Source organism: Schistocerca serialis, chromosome 9 (genome assembly GCF_023864345.2).
Source record: "Schistocerca serialis cubense isolate TAMUIC-IGC-003099 chromosome 9, iqSchSeri2.2, whole genome shotgun sequence".
Classification (NCBI taxonomy): Eukaryota; Metazoa; Arthropoda; class Insecta; order Orthoptera; family Acrididae; genus Schistocerca; species Schistocerca serialis.
The window spans coordinates 396,250,451-396,274,833 of record NC_064646.1 but is presented as its reverse complement, the minus strand read 5'-3'; the positions used below and the strand labels follow the sequence as shown (position 1 = coordinate 396,274,833).

At 42.1% G+C, this 24,383-nt stretch overlaps 1 protein-coding gene and 1 non-coding gene across 2 annotated transcripts in view; one reads left to right on the top strand and one right to left on the bottom strand.

Annotated features, from left to right (window-relative positions):
* Positions 1-24,383, top strand: part of LOC126419652 (uncharacterized) — a 626,964-nt gene that overhangs the window by 180,616 nt on the left and 421,965 nt on the right. The gene's annotated exons all lie outside the window — the stretch shown is intronic.
* On the bottom strand, positions 3,087-3,158 carry Trnaa-cgc (transfer RNA alanine (anticodon CGC)). Its single transcript has one exon. It is a non-coding gene; the product is annotated as a tRNA-Ala (tRNA).

The window sequence follows — 24,383 nt, the reverse complement described above, 5'->3', positions numbered from 1 at the left end:
ACCCCTTCATATAATCCCCACATAAAACATTTCCAGTTGAAGTTTTCATTCCTAACAACTTTGTCAAGATATAGGTTAAATGAAGACCTCAGCTGTCAACACTTGGAAGAAACAGCCGATGAGAAAAAGAGTTACTGCATTTATAACTTGGCAAGTTATATGCTTTACTGATACTGGTTGATAGATCCGCGATAAACCGAGAATGGCAGCTCTTTCACAAATTTCAGATTCTCACCAATGGTAACTTTGTCCTGATGCGTTTCAGGGACGATTTGTATAAATCCGAGAATGATGTCGATAACTATTATTCATGTACAGATCCTGAATATGTTCCTGAACACAAATGCGTTTCAAAAGTAGTTGCTAATCACGTAAGCGTACACAACTGTGTAAACAATTGTTTAAACAAATGAACAATGTTATGGTGTGTCGGAGGCCACTGTTTACGTGAAGTTACATGACAGTGTGATGGCAGAAATGTTGAGGGCCAACCTTAACATTAATTTTTGTACTGGCAATGAAATTAATTTTAGATTACCATAAATCTTAGATTATTTCTGAGGTTTTTAGACTTCATTATCGCTAAACTTGTAATGCTAATCTTAGTATCATAAACTGAAAAAATTCGGGGTTTTTAAATTCGAATTTTCGAGAGTTGTTACAGCCATGTTTCGTTAACTCGTCCAGGAAGTAAACAGTTGTAATTCAATGCTTTCCTAGTAAAGTTTACGCAGTTTGCAAGTAAACAATGTTAAGTACTCATTTTTAAGAACAAAATTTTGGACAGAATTTAAGTTTTTTGAAAACATCTCGTTACTTTAGTAATAGTTGAAAATAATGACTTGTCTGAAAAACGAAACATAGTGGATGCACAGGAGATAGGTAAAATAATGTGAACACCTATAGTTACTTGGGAATGGTTTATTAATAATTTATTATAATTATTTGCCCGTAATACAGCTGCGATTCTTCTTGGAATACTTGCTTATAATGATTGTCTAGTCTCCAGTGGAATGTTACGCCACTCTTCGATCACAACGTCTTCTAACTCCTGTGGTGACTAGGGGGCGGAAATCTGCTCCGGTATCTCCGCTCCAATGACACCCACAAGGGGTCGATAATGTTCAAGTCCAAGGGCTCTACTAGCCAGGGAAGACGCTGCAGTTCAGGGTGCACGCTCCTCGTACCACGATTGTACTGTCCTGGTTGTATGAATTGGTGCATTATCGTCCTGAAATGAGGCGTCATTGTTGGGGAACAACATTCGAATCTTGGGGTGCACCTGACCACCTAGAATGTTCAGGTAATCGTTGGCTGTAACACGGCCTTTAAGCGTAATGATAGAACCAGAAGAATACCATGGGCTGCCCACACCATCACACTTCCATCTCCATGCTTAACCGATCGAATCAAGCAATCAGGATTGAAACCCGACCCGATGTTGGAAATACGGAAAACGTTGACTCGTCGGACCATATGACGTGTTTCCACTGATTAGCCGTCCAAAATTTATGCTCCTGGTACCAAATTCCACACTTCTTTGCGTTGGCTGTCGTCACTAATGGTTTCGGTATAGCAGCTAGTCCATGAATATTCGCTTTATAGAGTTCTCGGCGGACAGTGTCGAGAGATATAGGGTCTCGAAGATGGCTATTGAACTCTGCAGTCACTTTAGTAGTTTTGTGTTGTTTTGACACAGTTCGTGTTAGCATACGACGATCTCTGTCATTTAGTTTTGATTTGCGCCCACTAATAAGTTTACGCGATGATGTATTTCCATGTTTTGTGTAGGTTGTCATGACTGTTGCTCTTGAAACATTCAATAAGTTGGCTGTCTTGGTTACTGATGTTCCAGCTAATCTGGGCCCCACAATCTGCCCTCTTTGGAACTCTGTTAGGTCTTTCACTGCACGCCTACCTCTGCCTTTGAATGCAAAATGAAGTGTGCACTACTCGTAAACAACCTGCACTGATGCCTAGTACTGAACACGCACAGCCCACCTGCGTTGTTGACCGTCAAACACAACCATCCCATTGCTACCACTGTTCACGTTATTTTGCATATCCCCTGTACTAGATATATTTTACGGGATTTTATTAAAACTTTTTTACTAAATTTCTAAAGAACTGCATACTGTAGACTGTGTTTATCAAAGCAGAAAGAAAGATTTCGTTTGTCTGTCCACAATTTAGTATGGAAATTCTTAAACTTTATTTAACATTACTTTCATGATTATTTCCATTATCGCACTTTTTTTCGTTTGATTTATTTTATTTAAATATGCATGCTACGATGTATTGTATGACGTGATAGCGTAGTATATGTACGAAAGAGCTATACAGAGAATTTAAATGCAAACTTTGGAGCCACACCACACACACACACACACACACACACACACACACACACACACACACACAAACGCGCGCCGAACATTTTGAATTTTGTGAGCAGAAAACTGATCGGTAATCAGTACCATTAACAAAGAATTACGACGCAATGAATAGTGATGTTACATACCACACCTGCAGCGACAATCAACACGCACGTATTTCTAAACGACGCTCTGAAAATAGTTTTAGTTGTACTTTACATCACAGAGAGTGAACCTTCCCATGTCCCCTACCAAATTACTTAAATTTCAAGTTTCTCTTTTTACCGCAACACCTCCGCAGCAAACATTTTGATGTACTGATTTTCACACTTTTTCTAGGCGAATACTTCAGTGTTGTTTCGAAATGGGGCACAGCCTTTGTCCCTCACCAGCTAATTTCAGACCATTCAACTAGAGTGGCGAAGGCGACCGATTATATCCGAGTCTCTGGTAGTAACGGAAACTCTCCACATTGACTGAATTTCTGCTTCTTTTACAGGTCCCAGCAACGAATTGACTTGTTTGATTAAAATTTCTAAGCACCTTTTACAAGGTGAGGGAAAGTAACGGAACTTCAGTTAGCGGCGGGAAACTGCAAGATTGGTTTGTATTATAATGTTTTGTTTACTTATTTGTAGAATAACTCGAAATTAGGTTATAAATAATACAATTCCACAAAAGTATGAAGATGATAGAAATGGAAAAAATATTTGGAGGAGCTGGGATTTGAACCCAGGACTTTCTGCATGCGAAGCAGACACTCTACCACTGAGTTACACCCCCAACTTGAGATATATGATTACGTTTCCGAATCAGTACTCGTATTACTTAGGTACAACAAAAAAAGGAAAGTCATTTTATGTTCGCCGTAAAGAATTTGTCTCTAATTCCTTGTGCAGCACGCAGACGAACAATGTTGCACATCGCACAATAGCTCTTAAAGCATCACGTGTTAATTGCGTCTCAAAAGCGGCATACCAATAGAAAAGTAGCGCAAACAAAAAATTTCGTGGCATGGCCATGGCAAAAAATTGCACTGGAAGACGTTAATAGCCGGCAATGGGCTACAAAGTGTGATAAAATGCATTAAAATGTGACCGCGTCATAGAAATTTTGCACATCCAAACGAACTTTCGACAAGTAGTTTTAACTTGTTAAAGTAGCCAGTAAATTTATCAAAATTTTCGAAGCATTCATAGTTTATTCAACTTGAAATCGACATAAAATTTCTGGAAAGAAAATTCAAATTTATCACATCGTTTCTATCATTATTTCCATTTCTTTTTGACCTCCGACTGACGAATGGCTTCATGTTATGTTGTAGAAATGCATTTCAAGTGTATGGAGGCGTGTTTCTCGTAATATTTCACTTATCAGCATTAGTATTAAAATAATCATAAAGCAAACATTGATTTCACATTGTGATGCTGACTGTTCAGCAGCAGAGAATTACAAAATTCCGGCAGTTTAGAAACAAATACCGCAATACATCTGTTTCTATCAATGTTTACATTATATAATTTCCTCCATCACAAAAATTTTTCCGACCTTTTAAGTGACTGAATCCAGCTTTCGGGGGTTTTTGATTGGGTCCAATAATTAAAATTATTAATCGAAATATCGTATTGATCTCCACTTCCGTTTGACGACGCTGGTAGAGAGCTTGGCACACAAGTTTCAAGTTTGCATGTTGAGAAAATTCAAGAATACGTTATGAACTCAAAACAGCTTACCTTAACAGTAACAAAATTCCATCTAACACTCGAGTATAGGCGCTGTTGAAAGCAGAATAAACCTAATGCAAGAAACTACCTAATAACAAATATGGTACATCTCAATTACAAAAAGCACAGAAAAACTCATCGCTGATTTCCCAGCAAAGAGGAGCTCAAAAGACTATGACGGTGGTCAGTTCAAAAAACGAAATTAAAAAATTATTTTGATACCATATTTGCTCGAAGATAAGTGCGATAGTTTTAAGGATTATAACAAAAAACAGGAACCAGCCACAAGTATGATATAAAAAGTTTATTCACATTTACCCAATAAATGAGCACAAGGCAAAGCCCCAGCATGGGAGCTTGTAGGAGCCATCTGTCGATGGATTTTAAGAAATCAGAAACTAGTATTGCTTATGGCTGCTGGTTGTATTTAAGTTATAATCAGAAACCTACTGCAGCCACAATTTTCTTAACGTTAGTTTTCGACACGATAGCGTTAAATGGTACAGTGTCCACTTTGAATGCATCGAGCCCTAGTTCCGTATCTGACACCAAACAAAACTCCATCCGAACGGGCCTCAGAATGCTCAATGGTATCGACCGAACGAAGTGCCTTCCTCTGCCGACAGGCTTCGATGGATGCTGATATGGTAGGGCACGTGGTCAGCAAACTGCTCTTCCGGACATTGTCAGTTTTCGCGATTAAAAGTTTCGTATCTCGGTCCCTTCAAAAAATATTTGTAATTGCGCCGCTTTCTGAGTTTTATTACAGGAAGGAAGATTAGTGTTCAGTGTCCCGTGGACAATGATGTTCTTAGCGAAGACAAACTCAGATTATAGAAGGATGGGGAAGGAAATCGGCCGTGCCCTTTCAAAGGAACCGTCTTGGCATTTTCTTCAAGCGATTTTCCTTAGTTTGTCACTTCATTCTTGGTGTAGCCACGAAGCTATGTTATATTGGCTTGTAGGAAAGGTACAGTAAGTCTTCCCATATTTAAGTGCTGTAATTCGTTTGCTAATAATTTGATAAGATTTGCAGACATCTGAATCGTATGAATATTGTTTTCGCAATATCAACTTGGGTCCCCATATGAGACAATATTACTTTCCATTACTGTTTTCAGTTGAAGTCATTTCTGAAATAGACTGAATGGAAGGTTTTCGCCAAACTTCAAAATTTACTGCATATGCGTACATAATGAATAATATTTACAAACCTATCTTCTAAAAATAGATAAAGTTATATCATTCATCAGCCAAGTCATTCGAGGGCAGTAGAATTCCCCAGAATAAAGGACTATCGCCATGTTATAAGCGATCCAAAAACTCTACAAATTTTGGAAGCTGAGTCACAAGAATTCTAGGGTCGTAGTTATGACTCTGATAATGACCTATCATTTGAAGTGGACTGCCATCACTGATACCTGTAATATGTCTTCAGAAAGAAGTGATACCGACAACAACGAAACAATTGCAGCAAATAACACAGGTTGAAACGTAAATTCGAACATTCTGAGCTACGGTATCTCAGCAAAACCTACTAAAAGGAATGCGATTTGGTTCAGTCGCTTACACAACTTCGTTAACGTGCCATCATTTACTGGCAAAGCGAATGTGTACTCATGTACTCTTATTTAATTTCAGAGAGCTTAACAGCTGAAATAGTTTATCAGACCATCTTATACACATATCAAAAAGGACAAAAAATATATTTCCCTACTTCTGCCTCTGAACTGAAGATCTATTTATTGGTCTAAGGAAAATGACCAACCCGTGAACTTCATTGCAGATGTTATGTCTTGCAGGAGATATGAAGAACTGCGCCGTTTCCTACATTTCAAGAAAGCTATCAGATTAAGGACAATGGTGACTCCATTAAGGTCAATGGTAACGCCATTCGAAGGGAAATCACTGGAACAGTGCGATACAAATAAGCCAAAGAAATGTGGCTGTAAAATTTGAGTGCGAGCAGGTGTTTTTCGTTATTGTGTGTTACGGCGAACTGTTTCAAGGCGCCCGAGGAGGACGGAACGACTTCTCTGACTGGGGAGCAGCAGGAGCCATTGTCCATGTGACGGCATTCGTGCAAAGAACCACGAGGTATATGTCGACGTTTTTTTCAGAAGCATTCTATTAACAGAAGTTGCTGACCGAAGTTACTCTAGCATGCTGCAATTTCGTAAATATGGAGTGTACCCACTGTTCGGCTTAAACTCTGGTAGGGACACTTTCTCGGATGTGTCAGAATGCATGTGGAGGAATGGCAGCTCATTCTTCCTCAAGAGCAGAAACAAGATAAACTAATAATACTGGACGCTGAATTCTAGCTCATCGCAAAGGCGTTCTTTTTTAAAGGGGGGCACGCCCTAACCACGAAATCACCCCGCGAAATCGTAAAAAAAAGAAACATCCCTAAGAATCTCGTTATTTCCTTGACGTTTTGTCAGAAAACACTCCCTCGTAGCTTTGGTTCGTACTGGATCAACTCTTACTTCCCCTGGCTACATAATATGCCCCAGAAATGACATGTCAGGAAAACTGACCAACTTCTCGTGTTTAACTGTCAACCCCGCCTTCCGAAAAGTTCCGTGAGTTACTGCCAATCTTTGTTAAAAAAAACTAAGTTTTCCAAGTAATGATGCAAAAATTTGAGTTTAGTATAAGAAAACAACATATTTAACAGTTGGGATAACACAGAATCCAAACGGAATCCAATTTAACTCAAGCAAGTTCCAAGTGGTAAACACTGTCAGGTGCTTTGATCCTTTGTCTAAAGGAATCTGATAATAAGTCTGGTTCAGATCTATTGTAGTAAAGACATGGACACCCACAAACCACCCAAAGTGCGTATGCAAGTGTGGCAACGATACAGGCTGGAGAACCACCTTCTTGTTAAGTTCCCTTTAATCTACTACCATTCTGGATTTGCCTGATGGTTTTGCACAAGACAGATGGGTGCTGAATATGGTGTGGGAGAGTGCATAACTCTTTGCTTGAATATCTCTTCGACTAACCTTTTCAAGTCTTTCAAACTCTTTCATGCTCTAATCTGTCAGCCAGCACATCATCAAATTCACTATACAACTGTTCGCCCCCATAGCTGAGTGCCATGGGAGGGGCTCGAATTCGATTCCCGGCTGGGTCGCAGATTTTTCCGCTCGGGAACTGGATGTTGTGTTGTCTTCATCTCCATATCATTCCCAAAGACACAGAAGTCGCCGAAGTGGCGTCTTCTAAAAAGACTTGCACCAGGCGATCAGTCTACCCTACGGGAGGCCCTAGCCATATGTCATTTCATTTCATCACATAACTGCTGTAGTTGTTCCCCTGACTTAGTTCAAATGTTCAAATGCGTGTGAAATCTTATGGGACTTAACTGCTAAGGTCATCAGTCCCTAAGCTTACACACTACTTAACCTAAATTATCCTAAGGACAAACACACACACCTATGCCCGAGGGAGGACTCGAACCTCCGCCGGGACCAGCCGCACAGTCCATGACTGCAGCGCCTCAGGCCGCTCGACTAATCCCGGACGGCGGCGATATTTTACAGGAGCTCGAAATTTAGCGCGGACTTCAATGCGAGATGCTTCTAAGTTTCCACAAAGAAACTTTGTCTCGAAACCTGGCAGAAAATCCAAAGCGATTCTGGTCGTGTGTGAAGTATGTTAGCGGCAAGAAACAATCAATGCCTTCTCTGCGCGATAGCAATGGAGATACTATCGAAGACAGTGCTGCCAAAGCAGAGTTATTAAACACAGCCTTCCGAAATGCCTTCACAAAAGAAGAAGTAAATATTCCTGAATTCGAATCGAGAACAGCTGCCAACATGAGTAACGTAGAAGTAAATATCCTCGGAGTAGGGAAGCAACTTAAGTCACTTAATAAAAGCAAGTCTTCTGGTCCAGACTGTATACCAATTAGGTTCCTTTCGCAGTATGCTGATGCATTAGCTCCATACTTAACAATCATATATAACCGTTCGCTCGACGAAAGATCCGTACCCAAAGACTGGAAAGTTACACAGGTCACACAAATATTCAGGAAAGGTAATAGAAGTAATCCACTAAATTACAGGCCCATATCGTTAACGTCGATATGCAGCAGGATTTTGGAACATGTATTGTGTTCGAATTGTGTGAATTACCTCGAAGAAAACGGTCTATTGACACACAGTCAACATGGGTTTAGAAAACATCGTTCCTGTGAAACACAACTAGCTCTTTATTCACATGAAGTGCTGAGTGCTACTGACAAGGTATTTCATATCGATTCGGTATTTATGGATTTCCGGAAGGCTTTTGACACTGTACCACACAAGCGGCTCGTAGTGAAACTGCGTGCTTATGGAATATCGTCTCAGTTATGTGACTGAATCTGTGATTTCCTGTCAGAGAGGTCACAGTTCGTTGTAATTGACAGAAAGTCATGGAGTAAAACAGAAGTGATTTCAGGAGCTCCCCAAGGCAGTGTTATGGGCCCTTTGCTGTTCCTTATCTATATAAACGATTTGGGAGAAAATTTGAGCAGTCGTCTTCGGTTGTTTGCAGATGTCGCTATCGTTTATCGACTAATAAAGTCATCAGAAGACCAAAAAGAACTGCAAAACGATTTAGAAGAAAAATCTGAATGGTGCGAAAAGTGGCAGTTGACCTTAAATAACGAAAAGTGTGAGGTCATCCACATGAGTGCTAAAAAGAACGCGTTACACTTCGGTTACACGATAAATCAGACTAATTTAAAAGCCGTAAATTCCACTAAATACCTAGGTATTACAGTTACGAACAACTTAAATTAGAAGGAACACACAGAAAATATTGAGGGGAAGGTTAACCAAAGACTGCGTTTCACTGGCAGGACACTTAGAAAATGTAACAGACCTATAAGGAGACTGCCTACACTACGCTTGTCCGCTCTCTTTTAGAATACTGTTGCGCGGTGTGGGGTCCTTACCAGATAGGACTGACTGAGTACATCGAAAAAGTTCAAAGAAAGGCAGCACGTTTGTATTATCGCGAAATGTGTCACAGAAATGATACAGGATTGGGGATGGACAGATAAAAGAAAGGCGTTTTTCGTTGCGACGGAATCTTATCACGAAATTCCTATCACCAACTTTCTCCTACGAATGCGAAAATATTTAGTTGACATCGACCTACATAGGGAGGAACGATCACAAAGATAAAATAAGAGAAATCAGAGATTGGAATGACACAGAATTGTGAAGGTGGTTCGATGAACCCTCTGCCAGGCACTTAAATGTGATTTGCAGAGTATCCATGTAGATGTAGATGTAAGGCGCGCGCGCGGGCGTGTTGGATGATGAGAGAAGGGAGAGGATGAAACATGGTGCCAGCACAGCCTACTCCTCCCAAATAGCACCAAGGATGCCACCAAGCTAAACGTACCCATCCGATGACAGATCATCATTCATATCACTTCACAAGACATTGCATTGCGGTATAGAATTTAATCCAGGACACTGGCGCAAAGACTAGTTATGAACTTTTCACCACCACTCCTGCTGTTCCCTGGCCGGCCGGAGTGGCCGTGCGGTTCTAGGCGCTGCAGTCTGGAGCCGAGCGACCGCTACGGTCGCAGGTTCGAATCCTGCCTCGGGCATGGATGTGTGTGATGTCCTTAGGTTAGTTAGGTTTAATTAGTTCTAAGTTCTAGGCGACTGATGACCTCAGAAGTTAAGTCGCATAGTGCTCAGAGCCATTTTGATGTTCCCTCTGCCATAAAGGTAACGGGAAAATTGTCAACAGTGTGTGGTGCACCCGGACAGTCACCCTTCTAAGTACTGGTCACACCCAACAATGCTTAACTTTGGTGGATCCGACGGGAACTGGTGTATCAACTGTGGCACAACTGTTGACATCACCCTGTGACACCATATTATACAAACATCTAAGCATATTGGGTGCTGAATTTATCGAGAACTCCAGAAATACTTAGTATTCCGTGTAACAAGTAGGTTAACCTGGCGAACTGTGGCACGTTCTACCGTCCCCCTTTACCACCTCTACTTTATCTGTCTGCTTAACCTCCTCTCACCCGATACCAAGTTTACATCCATTGGGATGTCCTGGATGCATGACCCAGTTGATAAATCATTAATTATAACCTTCATCCGCCCCGTCCTATCCTGTTCCACTTCTTTTACTAACAATAAAAAATCGTTAACTATATTGCCATAAAGTGTGGTTCTAGCTTGCAACCTACCCAGCTGCTCACTGGAAGGTGACTAACAACAAAAAAATGGAGCACTACTTCAGTCTCACAGCTGTCCAGCCACATGTTCATTTCACTACTCATATCCTTCCACTCTCCCGCCATCAACTGCAACGATTCACCCACGACACACCGAAGCTGCTGAGGCAACTCTAACACAGAGCTCAGAAGTGCCTGCCCACGAGCAACTGCTTCCTATGCTAATTCATCTTTGCGTAGGGATTCAATTCTTGGCATCTTTCTAGATGCCATGGTCGCAACAGCGCATGGGAAAGCAAGACACATTTTCTGAAGTTACAAACAAATGCGATGGGCACCATGCCAGCACAAAGCACAACCATGGCTGCTACCACTGTACCTTTGGTTTTGGGCGGAGTGGTGTTAGGTCTGGATGGTTGTGCAGGCCAGGGCTTATTTTACCGAAAACATTAATTTAAAAAATAAATACCTTCTGCAAAAGTTTACAAGAACAGAATATTAAAATAACAGTGACAGCTCGAAGGTATATTACCTACCTGTAGTTCTTGAGCAAACTGGGCACCAGAACGTAACAAATAAATTAAAGACTCTTTAACTAAGATCAAAAAACAATCTAATATTAGGTACAGCCCAGTGACATAAAAGAGAGCACCACCAAGAACAAAATTACAGATCAAAACATTTGCACTCTTGTCAAATAGATGTTACTGATGGGCACCATTTAATATTATAGAACAAATCCACCAGATTCCCCTCTAAACAAGAGCAACAAATACAATCTGCTCTTAAATTTTACAACTGGGCATCAATCCTTATAGCAGAGAAAATGAACAATAATGTCTCCATCTCTACCTCTATTAGACAGTACCTCCACCAGCTACTCACTACTACTGCTGCTGCTGCTGCTGCTATTACTGCAGTCAAAATTTCTGCAAAAATATCTACGCTATGAACAATAGTAGTCAAATAGTTTTCTACACTTACATGTATGTATTCTATTTACCATACTCTTGGTATAAAAACACAAACAGTTCAAAAACTTCTCGTTTCGGCACAAGTTAACACATTCCATCAGTGTTTAAGTAAGCAACATAAAAACACACTATAATGTGCTGACGGCCCGAATGTGTAAGGTAAGACTAATGGACTACAGCAGTTAAAACAAATACATTGTCTCTCTTCAGTGTACGCTGTACTCGGCGAACGGCTCTGAATTTGAACACTTCTCAACTGACAGAACCACTGCAGACCACTAAAGCACACTCTTAATACTTCACTTCTACTGCAGCAACCAAAGCCACTTGTCTGCGTATCTTGCTGGGGTTGCTGTTCTCACTCGCTACAGGGGAAAGAAACTCACTGCCTTCCTAGTCTGCGGTGTCCACACACTCTCAGCCATGTCCCTTGTCGGAAGTTGGTTATTCAAACAGCTTGCATCCACAGCGCAATACCTCCCAGATGCCTTCCTTGGCTGCTGGTCACCAACTGACTCACTGCCCTCTGCTTCGCTCCATCCTCACTCAGCCTCAGCAGCGCTGGCATCGATACCCGAGCACATAACGAGCTCTCTGGCGGAGAACACCACAGAAAAGCTACCAAATCTCGACTCTGTCGGCAGGCAGATCAAATGCGCCGCTTAGTATAATTCGGAGAATATTTTATGTTATTTCAGTTATTACAAAGTCGAGTCAAACATACAAAGAACTAAGCAGTTTGAGCACTGGTACACTGATTCGGTTGGGAAAGTCTTATCGTTCCCTGAGCCAACCTGGCCCTCAACTGCTTTAATTGGTCCTACGCATCCTACATATTGACACTGGGCAGAGTTTACGACCGACCCGGTCCCACAAGTGTTCTATTGGCTCAGACCTGGGGATCTTGCTGGTCATATGAGTACCTCAACATCATGCAAATACATAGAGACACGTGCAATGTGTGGACGAGCATTGTCCTGTTGAAAATGAACCCATTATACTGTCACATGAGAGGTAACATGTGGACGCAGGATGTCCGTTACTTACTGTTGTGCCGTTGGAGCTCCCTCAATCATTACTAGCCATGATGTTAAGTCATACCCAATGGCTCCCCACATCATAGCGTCAGAAGCAACGCCGCTGTGCCTCTCCAAAACACGCAGGAATGGGACCTCTCCCCAGGCCGCTGTCATACTCGCCCACAATCACCATCAGAGGCGGTGCAGAACCCAGACCATGCTTCCCAGTCACGCCTTCACTCCAAGGCAGCCGTCTATGTATTGGGGTTAACAGCAGCCTACACACAGGTCGGTAATTCCCTACTCCGACTGCTGCTAGACCCCTATAATTGTTCAGGATGACAAAATACCGAAGGCATTACTTGTTCTCAGATGGTATGCAGATGTATGAAGGGGTTACGATGTGATTGGTACAAATTCTCCCTTGTGATGGTCAGACGTGGACGACCAGAACATTGATGAGTATGCTTGCCCTTACGTTACCATGAATCCAACTTCGGCCCACTGTCACATTCGAATGCTTCAAATCTGGGTATTGCAGGAATCGACCAGTTGGCCACATGGAGAACCACAATGAGATCCCTTTCAAACTCTGTCAGCTGATGCTACCACTGTCTCACACGGTTATATGGCACCTACGTGTCCTTCACATTTCTCACACTTCTGACACTGTTCACGTCGCTTGTATACCCTACCAGGCCTGCTAACAACGCCAAACACGAACGACACTAATGCATTCTGGTGGCCGGTCTACCTGTTACGGAGTATTCAAACTCTAGTGATTTACATATCCGCCAGTGGTTGTGTAAGTGTACCAAGTTACATAGACAACCGACCATTTCACTTGTACTAACGACCTGATAAGCAGCGCTTTTAAAACTGACGCAGACGAGGCAACTGTTTACACGGAAATAACATCATTAGATTCTTGTTAAGAAGCGGCAATAAATATTACACTATCATAGCCTGGTGCAAAGTTTAGCAGCTGATCCTAAACATAAATAAATACAATGTGCGAAGAGAGACGAAAAAATGCTATATCCTCTGATTAGACGATAGGCAATCAGTTACTGGACTCAGTCAACTTTTATGCATTTAAAGCGGAATAATAACAAATCTAACTGCAGGGAAGGATAGTGGCACATTCAGATTTATCAGAAGCATTCTAACGAAGCGAAATTTACGCTTCGAAGAGGTCGTCGACGAAACAAGTGTCAACAATTTTTTAGTGTTATTGGTCGATCTGGGACACTTAACGAAGCTGGATTAACGAAAGATAGAGAGAATATTCAAAGAAGAACTGCACTGTTCTTCACAGCCGCGCGGTTTGAGGCGCTATGTCACGGATTGCGCGTCCCCTCCCGCCGGATGTTGGAGTCTCCTCTCTCTCTCTCTCTCTCTCTCTCTCTCTCTCTCTCTCTCTCTCTCTCTCTCTCTCTCTCTAGCTGAGTACAGGTGTAGACGTAGTAGACTGCACGATTATGACATGTCTGCGAACGGCACTACTGCTTTAGTCCAATAAACAGATTATGGCGTTTGTGAACGACGCTCAGGCATGTTTACTGAGCCAATACAAAGCTCGCACAGCGGAATACACTGTCGTAAAGTGCAATACAGATGTCAACGGGCTCCGCGTTTCCGTAATCACTACGTCGTTTCAGCTCTGGCTCTCTGAATCTGTCCTTTACTGTTCTCCATGGGTACCACATACAAAAGTGTCATTTTTTGGGTGAAGTTTTTAAAAAGGTTTGATTTCTAATTTTCCAAACAATATTGCCAGTCCTGTATGCTTTCCAGCATTGAAAATTTGTGACAAGAAGTGACGTATTTTTGTATATTGCTCCTATCCTTACGATCATATGGCACAATTCCTTCCAAAGTTATAATTCGCAAGTCGACTGTGAAGCAATTGATCTGTACGAGAGTGTATTTTTAGCAACGAGTTAGGTTACACACGGGCGACCCTGATCCATCGAGATGGCCTTTCTGTTTAAGGTCTGATGAATTTCTTGTAGATGGCAAGTCCTGCCAATGTAGGAAAACCAGCAGGACAGTAAACATAGATACATTGTGTAATATACCGATTCAATGCTGGTTATGCTAGGACTTGTCCATGGAAACTACATTTGTCATTACTTTAAATGGAGCTGCATTAAATGTAATTCACTATACTAAAATATTTTTTTCCTTAACGTCTTACAGTTGTCCTCGTTGTCTTATAATTGAGTTATAATAATGCCGCAGGTCTGCTTTGTACAAAGAACGTCCACTGACGTTAGGATTGTGAAAGTCTGGTGAATCACTAACTGCGAAATAAAAAATATCTGGACTTTGAATGTGTGTATTTTAACTCTTCAAACATCAGAACAGCAAAATGTAATATTCATTTGCTACCTTGAGCTATTAATTCCAAATGTGATGTCTGCTTCCTACCGCATCACAAGCACGACTTATCTTTGTTACTCCCCAACTTCCCACTAAACATTCACGAAGAAGCAGTAGAAAGATAATAGTTGAAGCAAAGAAGTTTACATCGCTGTCAAAGACAATAACTGATAAATTAACTGACGGAAAAAACTGCAGCACCAAAAAATAATGTAGAGCAATGAAATTTCAGTAATACATTTGTCTACGTAATATATGTAAGTGATTAACATTGCAAGATAATAGGAGATACGAGATAAGCCGTTGCAAATGTGAATGCTGCTACATTAATAATCGGCGAAACCGCCATAATGCCGAATACAAGCATGCAAACGTGCACGCATTGTATTGTACAGGAGTCGGATGTCAGTTCGTGGAATGGAGTTCCATGCCTGTTGCAGGGACGGTTGTTCAATGCTGTTTGTGGATGACGCTGGAGTTGCCTCCCGATGATGTCCCGTATGTGCTCGATTGGAGACACAGCTGATGATCGAGCAGGTCAAGGCAACATGTCGACGTGCTGTAGAGCGTGTTGGGCTATAACAGCGGTATGTGCGCCAGCGGTATCCTGCTGAAAAACACCCTCTGGAATGTTGATCATGAATGGCAGCATAACTGCGAGTGTGACCCTGCTGTCATACGAAATCGCACTACAGACCATAAATCCAGGTGTAGGTCCAGTGTGTTTAGCACGCGACAAGGTTGGTTGCAGGTCCTCAACTGGCCTCCTCCTAATCAACACACGGCCATCACTGGCACCGAGACATAAACAGCTTTCATCATGGAACACAACAGACCTCCACCCCCCCCCCCCCCCCCCCCCCCCCATTGAGCTCATCGGAAATGGCGGTGGTTTGGGGTGCACGCTACAGGGCGTCTGACGCGGATCTGTCATTTAAGTAACGATGTGCAACAATTCGTTTTGTCACTGTGGTGCCAACTGCTGCTCAGATTGCTGCTGCAGATGCAGTGCGATGCGCCAGAGCCATACGCCGAACACGATGGTCCTCACTCTCGGTAGTTTCACGTGGCCGTCCGGAGACATGTCTTTTTGCTACCCTAGATTCTCGTGACCACCGCTGCCAGCGATCACGTACAGCGTCTGCCAAGTCTTCTGTAATATCGCAGAAGGAACTTCCAGCTTCTCGTAGCCCTATTACACGATCTTGTTCTAAATCAGTGAGGTGTTGATAGTGGCCATCTTTGTCCCCTTAAAGGCATTCTGACTAAAATCAACTCACCACATCTAATCTAAAGTAACTACTAGCGGCCACTCTTATGCGATTGGCACGAAATTTGAAGAGGCATCTTTCAAATGTAGAAACACGCCTACCAATTTTTGTTTCTGTCGCACAACTCCTTTTTGGTGTTGCGATATTTTTTTTTCGTCAGTGCATTTAGCAAAATTGGGTTGATTTAAATTTACGGATTTTTACGTTAAATCTTCCAAATTTATTCTAAACATGTAAGTTACAAATAGTTACGGGTGAAATAATTTTAAATGGTACAGTTTTATACATTCACATAAATTTATACAAATAAATTACAAAAAAATGGCTCTGAGCACTATGGGACTCAACTGCTGAGGTCATTAGTCCCCTAGAACTTAGAACTAGTTAAACCTAACCAACCTAAGGACATCACAAACATCCATGCCCGAGGCAGGATTCGAACCTGCGACGTAGCGGTCTTGCGGTTCCAGACTGCAGCGCCTTTAACCGCACGGCCACTTCGGCCGGCCCAAATAAATTAAATTACAGATATTCGACACTATAGAAGAATTCTGAAAATGTCTCAGGCTTGATTACATCACGACCAGGAATATAACCTACACATGTTTACGTTTGGAACTCCCAGAGCAGTCACTTGGTTTTGGCGCTCTGGCATCGACATCCCACCGAACATCAACATGCCTTACAAGACAGGCACAGCATTGCTCTGTAACACCCCCATGAGCTTATAGTATAGCAGATATTAGCAGTCAGTCAGTCAGTCAGTCATTCACTCAGGATTTGTTTTCGTAAAATTATGTTAGTCAATGTATAATTTAGAGGTGTTGGGTTCTATCATTAGTGTGACATGTTTCTTTGATTATTCTTTTATCGCTAACTTTGACTACGCCCACAGTACATGGGCAAATGGTAAATCGTTCTGAGATTTGAATTACCCTTTGAACTGCGTGTTCCCTTCTAACTAGCCGAATAGGTAAAATATGTTAGTTATATAATGCACAACGTTGCATGTTTAAACTTGTCGCCACCTTATGGCTGACAATTTTCACTCTTATTATTGTAATATTTCGGTTGTTGCATGTGCCTTCAAAATGATTACCAGTTTCTTTCAAATTTAGAACATCTACAGATCTATAGAAATTGCAAAGCGATCTGCAGTTTTATTTGCTGGGCGCACCATCCATAAGCCACTAGCACACAGACAGCAGACTTAGAATAATCGCGGATATATCTCCACTTGACGTCATGTCAAGCTTTAATAGGTGCAGTAAATTATTGTTGTGATTTTCAGTCCTTAGACATGTTTGATGCAACTCTCCAAGCCTGTACAAGTCTCTTCTCTGAATAACTACTGCAACCTGCATCTTTTGAACCTGTTTGCTGCTCTCATCTCTTGACCTGCCTCAAAAGATTCTCCCCCCCCCCCCCCCCGCCCCATCATACTTGGCTCCACTCTCCTTATGTCTCAGAACGTGTTCCATCAACCGATCCCTTTTTTTCGTCAAGATATGCCACGAATTTCCTTTCTCCCCAGTTCTGTTCAGTATCTACTCACTGTTTACATGACCTACCCATCTAATCTTCAGCATTCTTCTATAGCACCACAATTCAAAAGGTTCTATACTCTTCTTGTCTAAACTGTTTATCACCCAAGTTCCAGTTCCAAACAAGACTACATTGTACGCAAATACCTTCAGAAAAAGACTTCCTAACACTTAAAACTATTTTCGATGTTACTAAGTTAAGACTTCAGAATCACTTTTCTAGCCGTTCCCAGTCTGCATTTTGTATCTTTTGCTTCGGCTATCAGTTATTTTAATGCCCCATAACAAAACTTATCTGCTACTTTTACTGCGTCGTTTTCTAATCTAATTCCCTCAGCATTGTCTTTTCAAGATGCTCATTCCGTTCAACTGCTCTTCCAAGTCCTCTGCTGTCTCTGACAATTGCAATCGCATCGGCAAACCTCAGAAAGTTTTTATTTCTTCTCTAGATTTTTCTTTGGTTTCCTTTACTGCTTGCTCTGTGTACAAGATCTAATAACGTTAGGAATAGACTACAAACCCGTCTGACTCCCTTTTCAATCACTGCTTCCCTTTCATGGCCCTCGACTGCTAAATGCTGTCTGGTTTCTGTACAGATTGTAGGATTTATAACCATTTGCTCCCTTTATTCGAGCCCTACTACCTCCAGAATTTGAAGGAAAGCGGTGAACACCGCTAATTTTCTATGTCACAATCACTCCTGTGTTTCCTTGAGGTTCTCAAAAAATGGTCCAAATGGCTCTGAGCAATATGGGACTTAACATGAGGTAATCAGTGCCCTAGAACTTAGAACTACTTAAATCTAACTAACCTAAGGACATCACACACATCCATGCCCGAGGCAGGATTCGAACCTGCGACCGTAGCGGTCTCGCGGCTCCAGACTGAAGCGCCTAGAACCGCTCGGCCACTCCGGCCGGCCTTGAGGTACTCTTAACAGACTTTGTAACACTTCGCAACGTGAAGATAACCTGGTTCAGAGTATAAAATATTTTCTCTCTGTTGCCTTGTACGAAAAGTACACCTCCTTGCGCAATCTGTGCATGTGAATGGACGCAGCGATGCCGCAGATAGCAGCATCTTTTCTTATTGCGCGGATGATCAGATAACGCGTTTCTTTGCAGGCTGCTTCTTTGTACTTCACGTCTTTATAAGTCTGCCTTCTACAAAACTAATCTTTTCCTCATCAGTTATGCTCTCCGCAAATGTAAGACATTATCTGTTGATATCAGTTTACTGTTCATTTTATGTCACCTATGTCTTAACATAGAGAGTGGTTCTTTGCTCGGCAGACTATTAGTGCTAGTAGCAGTGTATGAATATTTAATGGAAGTTATCTTCCGCTGGGGCAATGACCATAAATATGAACAATACTGATGAACTGTACCTGCAGAACCGAGCGCGGTGATGTCTAGCGTTTACAGAGAGGCTCAGTTTGGGGCAGACACGCTAACAGAATCCACCACGGCCGGTGCCCTGGTGTTGTCGCTAACAAAACATAACGTGGGGCGGCCGCTTTTTTCCGTCAACCACCTATTTCTGGAGGAACAAACAAAATATGCTGGCACGATGCCGGCTTCTAGGTGGGTCAGGTCCAAAGAGGGGACAGACATTTCCCGTACACTCACTGTTATTGCTACGGTGGTCCAGATAATTCAGGAGAAACATCGATAGGATTACAGACAGCTCGATTGTTTTAATACAGATTACATGGTTGGTTAATAACGCAACGAGTCAAAGTTGTTATTAAAATGCTTTATTTCAGTGCCAAAACCCGTTTCGAGCTACCATACCTATCTTCAGGTAGGTAAAATCCCCAGTTACATTAATGTTTTGGTCAGCAGCATGTCGTCTGCTCCTGCACTGCAAAAGAATATTTGAAAACTTAGAGCGACTTTTTTAAGTTGTTTCATTAATTCGAACATGCTAATGTGATTGCATTTATTTAGGCCTAAAGTGAAACAAATTTATAAAATTACATATCGTCCAGTGGACAGCGACTCGTATTGTTGTGGTTCTTACTGTGTGCAAGGACAATGTATAAGCTGTTGGATTGCAGACAGCACACATACTGTAAATAAATCACTGTGGTACACATCAGAACATTCTTAATATCAGTTTGCGTATCACATGTGCTTTACTCTTTTTTTTTTTTTTTTACTGTGCAGAGACTATCTATTAAGCAAAGATATAAAGTTATCATTCGTTTCCTATTCAGCAAAGACGCGGACTAAGCAAAGATGGGGTGTGGGGAAGTGCAACGTGCAACATTTTAAAAAAAGCTCCGTCCGAACAGGTACCGACCGGCCGCCGTGTTATCCTCAAGCCGAGGAGTCACTGGATGCGTATATGGAGGGGCATGTGGTCATCACACCGCTCTTCAGGCCGTTTTCAGCTTCCGTGACCGGAGCCAGCCCGCTAGTTCCCAGTCAACTAGCTCCGCGATTGGCCTCACAAGGGTAGAGTGCCACTCTCTTGCCGACAGCCTGGACGGTTACCCATTCAAGGTGCTAGCCGAGCCAGACAGCGCTTAACTTCTGTTATCTGACGGGAACCAGTGTTACCACTGCAGCAAGGCTGTTAGCATACATGCAACATGTTAATAACAGAATAATGCTTGTAGTATGAAACTGAACTAATTATTAAAGGAGTGAAGGACAAGTTGGTTCCAGCAATTTTTTTTTAGAAAACTGGCAGGCCATCAGATTGTGTATTATAAATTAGACATATCACACACACACGTGTGTGTGTGTGTGTGTGTGTGTGTGTGTGTGTGTGTGTGTGTGTGTGTGTGTGTGTGTGGGTGGGTGGGTGGGCGCGCGCGCGCAGAATGTTTGCTGAGAATTACAGTTTGTAAGTTAGTTGAGGATAAATGTAAAAAACGGAAGGTGGGATGAGAACAAAACAATTAATTGCCCAACACCAGAGTTCAGATTTCCGTAACTTTAGACCGACATCATCATAAACTGGTTATTTCAAGTACAAATATTTGCAAGTTACTATGTAAAAAGTTTTAGGAAGTGTTGAAAAGTCAAAGATTTTTTTCTTAGCGTACTCTGAGTTGTTTTTTTATGTATGTTTCTTTTCCTGTGTAGTTGCTGGGATGTTATGTACTGCACCTGTCTTGCTGTTGCAATGAGGATATTGTTGCACAGAATTCTGACTGTTGGGATCCTTGTGTTAAATTTGTGTGAACAGCCTAAGGAAATTATGTAGAAACTGTTTGTTAGCTAGCTCTATTTGCTCATTTACAGTGTACTGAGATGAAGTGAGGGTGTGAATATATATATTTCCAGTTCCTCTAGAAGGTTCATTTTCTTGCCTTTTTAAGATCTGCAAGTTATGTTTAATGTTAGAAACAAGAAAAAAGAAAGCAGGGGCAACTGTCACAAACAATCTTGCATATTCCTGATTTTTCACTGGCCTAGGCTATTTTTGGTGCTATGGATTATGTTATCATTAACGGCCGTGTAGTTCACAATATCCTAGATGGATAACATAACCTGACATTTTTTTCTGAGAGAGCACTAAGAGCCGAAGGGATTTTAAAAATTTCTACTTTCGGTAAACAAACCTTTAAGAAAACCTAACGACGCCTCACAAGTCTCAGAAATTACCGTACCACTTCACTCAAGCCGGCCGGTGTGGCCGTGCGGTCTAGGTGCTTCAGTCTGGAACCGAGTGACTGCTCCGGTCGAAGGTTCGAATCCTGCCTCGAGCATGGATGTGTGTGATGTCCTTAGGTTCGTTTAGGTTTAAGTAGTTCTAAGTTCTAGGGGACTGATGAGCTCAGATGTTAAGTCCCATAGTGCTCGGAGCCATTTGAACTTCAGTCAACCACAGGATGGCTGTTAAGAGTTACCTCACGAAAAATGATAGAACCTTGCAGTCAACGTTCAAAATGGTTCAAATGGCTCTAAGCACTATGGGACTTAACATCTGAGGTCATCAGTCACCTAGACTTAGAACTACTTAAACCTAACGAACCTAAGGACACCACACGCATTCACGCCCGTGGCAGGATTCGAACCTGCGACCGTAGCAGCAGTGCGGTTCCGGACTGAAGCGCCTAGAACCGCTCGGCCACATTGATCAGCACAGTCAACGTACAGGTGCTCTTGCAGTCAACCTAAAGGTGAGAGATCTGAACTCGTGGGTGAAATCGCATAGTTTTCCAAACCATGTCGAATAGTGAACGCTTACGGCTGTCTTGATAGTGATATCTTGGCTGTATTAAGTTCAAACACCCCTTAACCCCTCTTTCAAAAGAGTAATCTATATGCCAGCACAGTTCGAGTATTTCTGACTGTCTTCCTGTAAATGTTTATTGAATCATCACCGAAATTTCATCACGAAATCGTCGTGGAGTTCTCATGAAAACTCGGATCTTTCTTTCTTTCTTTCGAACTACCTCCCTACTTTCATAAAACTGCATGTATCTTTCCATCATTTATACATCTTGATGTACTAGGGAGCAATGTTGCGCAATATCTGGATACAGTTAATGTTTTTACGGATCTGGCACAAACTGACGTAAAAAATCACAGCAACAAAAAATAATTAATGTAAAGTCATGAAAGTTCGGGATTACATTATTTGTCTAGGTAACATATTTAAGTGATTAACATTGTAAAATCACAACTTAATGCAAGCGCGAGGTAAGCCATTGCAGATGTGAAATTCTGATACATTAATAACCACAGTAACCTCCATAAGGCTGAATGCAACCCTACAAACGTGCATGCATTGTGTTGTACAGGTGCCGGGTGTCAGTTTGTGGGCCAGAGTTGCATGCCTGTTGCACTTGGTCGGTCAATACAGCGACGGTTAGTGTCGTTTGCGAATGACGTTGGAGTTGTCGTCCCAAATGTGCTCGATTGGAGACAGAGCTGGTGACTGAGCAGACAAATCCAATGTGTGGACACACTGCAGAGCATGTTGGGTTCCAACAGCGGTATGTGCGTGAGCGTTATACTGCTGGATCCTGTTGGAAAATAACCCGTGGAATGTTCATGAATGGCAGCACAACAGGTCGATCACCAGACTGGCGTACAGTTCTGCAGTCAGGGTGCGTGGGATAACTAAGACAGTGCTTCTGCTGCCATGCGAAATCGCACCGAACACCATAACTCCGGGTCTAGGTCCAGCTCCAGGTGTAGGTCCAATATATCTAGCACACATGCAGGTTGGTTGCAGGCCCTCAAGTGGCCGCCTCCTAATCAACACACGACCATCACTGGCGCTGAGCCAGACCTCCACCCTGCCCTCGAATGAAGTCGTCGCAAACGGCCGTTTGGAGTCAGTGGAATGCTCGCTAAAGGGCTATTGTCTAGGAGCTGTCATTGAAGAACCGATTTGCAACAGTTTGTTGTGTCACTGTGGTGCCAACTGCTGTTCAGATTGCTGGTGCAGATGCAGTACGATGTGCCACGGCCATATGCTGAATACGATGGTCTTCCCTCCCAGGAATGCCACGTGACCGCCCGTAGCGCGGTCTTCTTGCGACTGTACATTCTGGTGACCACCGCTGCTAGCAATTATGTACAGTGAATACATTCTGCAATATCACAGAAGGAACATCCAGATTCTCGTAGCCCTATTAAACGTCTTCGTTCAAACTTAGTGAGGTGTTTATGATGGTGTATTTGTCGCCTTCCACGCATTCTGAATAACGTCGACTCACCACGTTCAGTCTTAAAGTAGCGCCACTCTGAAGTGACTGGCGCAAAATTTAAGGGACATTTTTCAGATGAAGAAACACGCCTTCCAACTTTCAATTATATAATAACATTGAACACGTACAGCCGTCCTTACGATGTTATTTATTATATGGCTATTGCTTTCGGTGCTTCAGTGCACCAGCTTCAGGCCTTAACTGAAGCTGAGAGGGTTAATTCCAGTTGTGTACACGATTCATCAGTGGACAACATGCATGAACTGGTTTTCGCAGACTACTCGTAACAATGTTGTTTTGCTCCAATCATAAACTACCAACTCAATTAGTTTCGCAGTACAGCACAGTAATTTCTTTCTCACAGCCACTTAACAAAAAACCTTACACTCATTTGGAAAAATATACTGCGTATGTCCATCCGAATGTTTATTGTACAGGATGTTCGGAAACTTCCGTTGCAAACTTGTAGAGGGGAATGAGTATATAATATTTGAGTAGGAACCCATGTTCGAGCGCCAAAGTTATAGGTGCCGGCGCCTCTAAATGTATGTAAATGTGATTCCGTAGCAATGTTACAAACTTTCAGGTATGAGGGATGCGGATAAATGTATCAATTTGAAGTAAGGGTCCCTGGTTCGGAAACGAACGAGTTTAAAGTTACAAGCGAAAACCATTATGATACACCTGACAGTGAAATAGAATTTCCGGTAGTTTTGTTGGTACTAATGTAGGGCATGCAACTTTCAGGGTTGGTAGTATGGACCAAAACAAAACAAAAATATCTAGTAAACATGGTCTCCAAAATGCATAACCGAGGAACCCTGAGCATTTGTTCATTTTCGCTAGTGTACGTATTTATGTAACAAGTGTCCATAGCTCTTAAAGGTATGCATTTTATAGCCTATGTTTACCACACATTTTTTCTTGTTTTGGTCTACGCTAGCTCCGAAAGTTTTGTGCCCTACAATCTTAGCAACAACAGTACCGGTACACGCATTTCACCGTGAGTGGTGTCTGAACGTTTTTCGCTTATAACTTTCGACTCGTTCGTTTCCGGAACAGGGACCTTTACCCCTAATTGATACATTTATCCTTTTCCATCAAAGTTTGTTAACACCGTCACGGACTCACCCTGTAGGCTACATACATATACAAGCGCCGGCGCCTATAACTCTGACGCTCTATAGCGTCGTTGAATGACGTTTC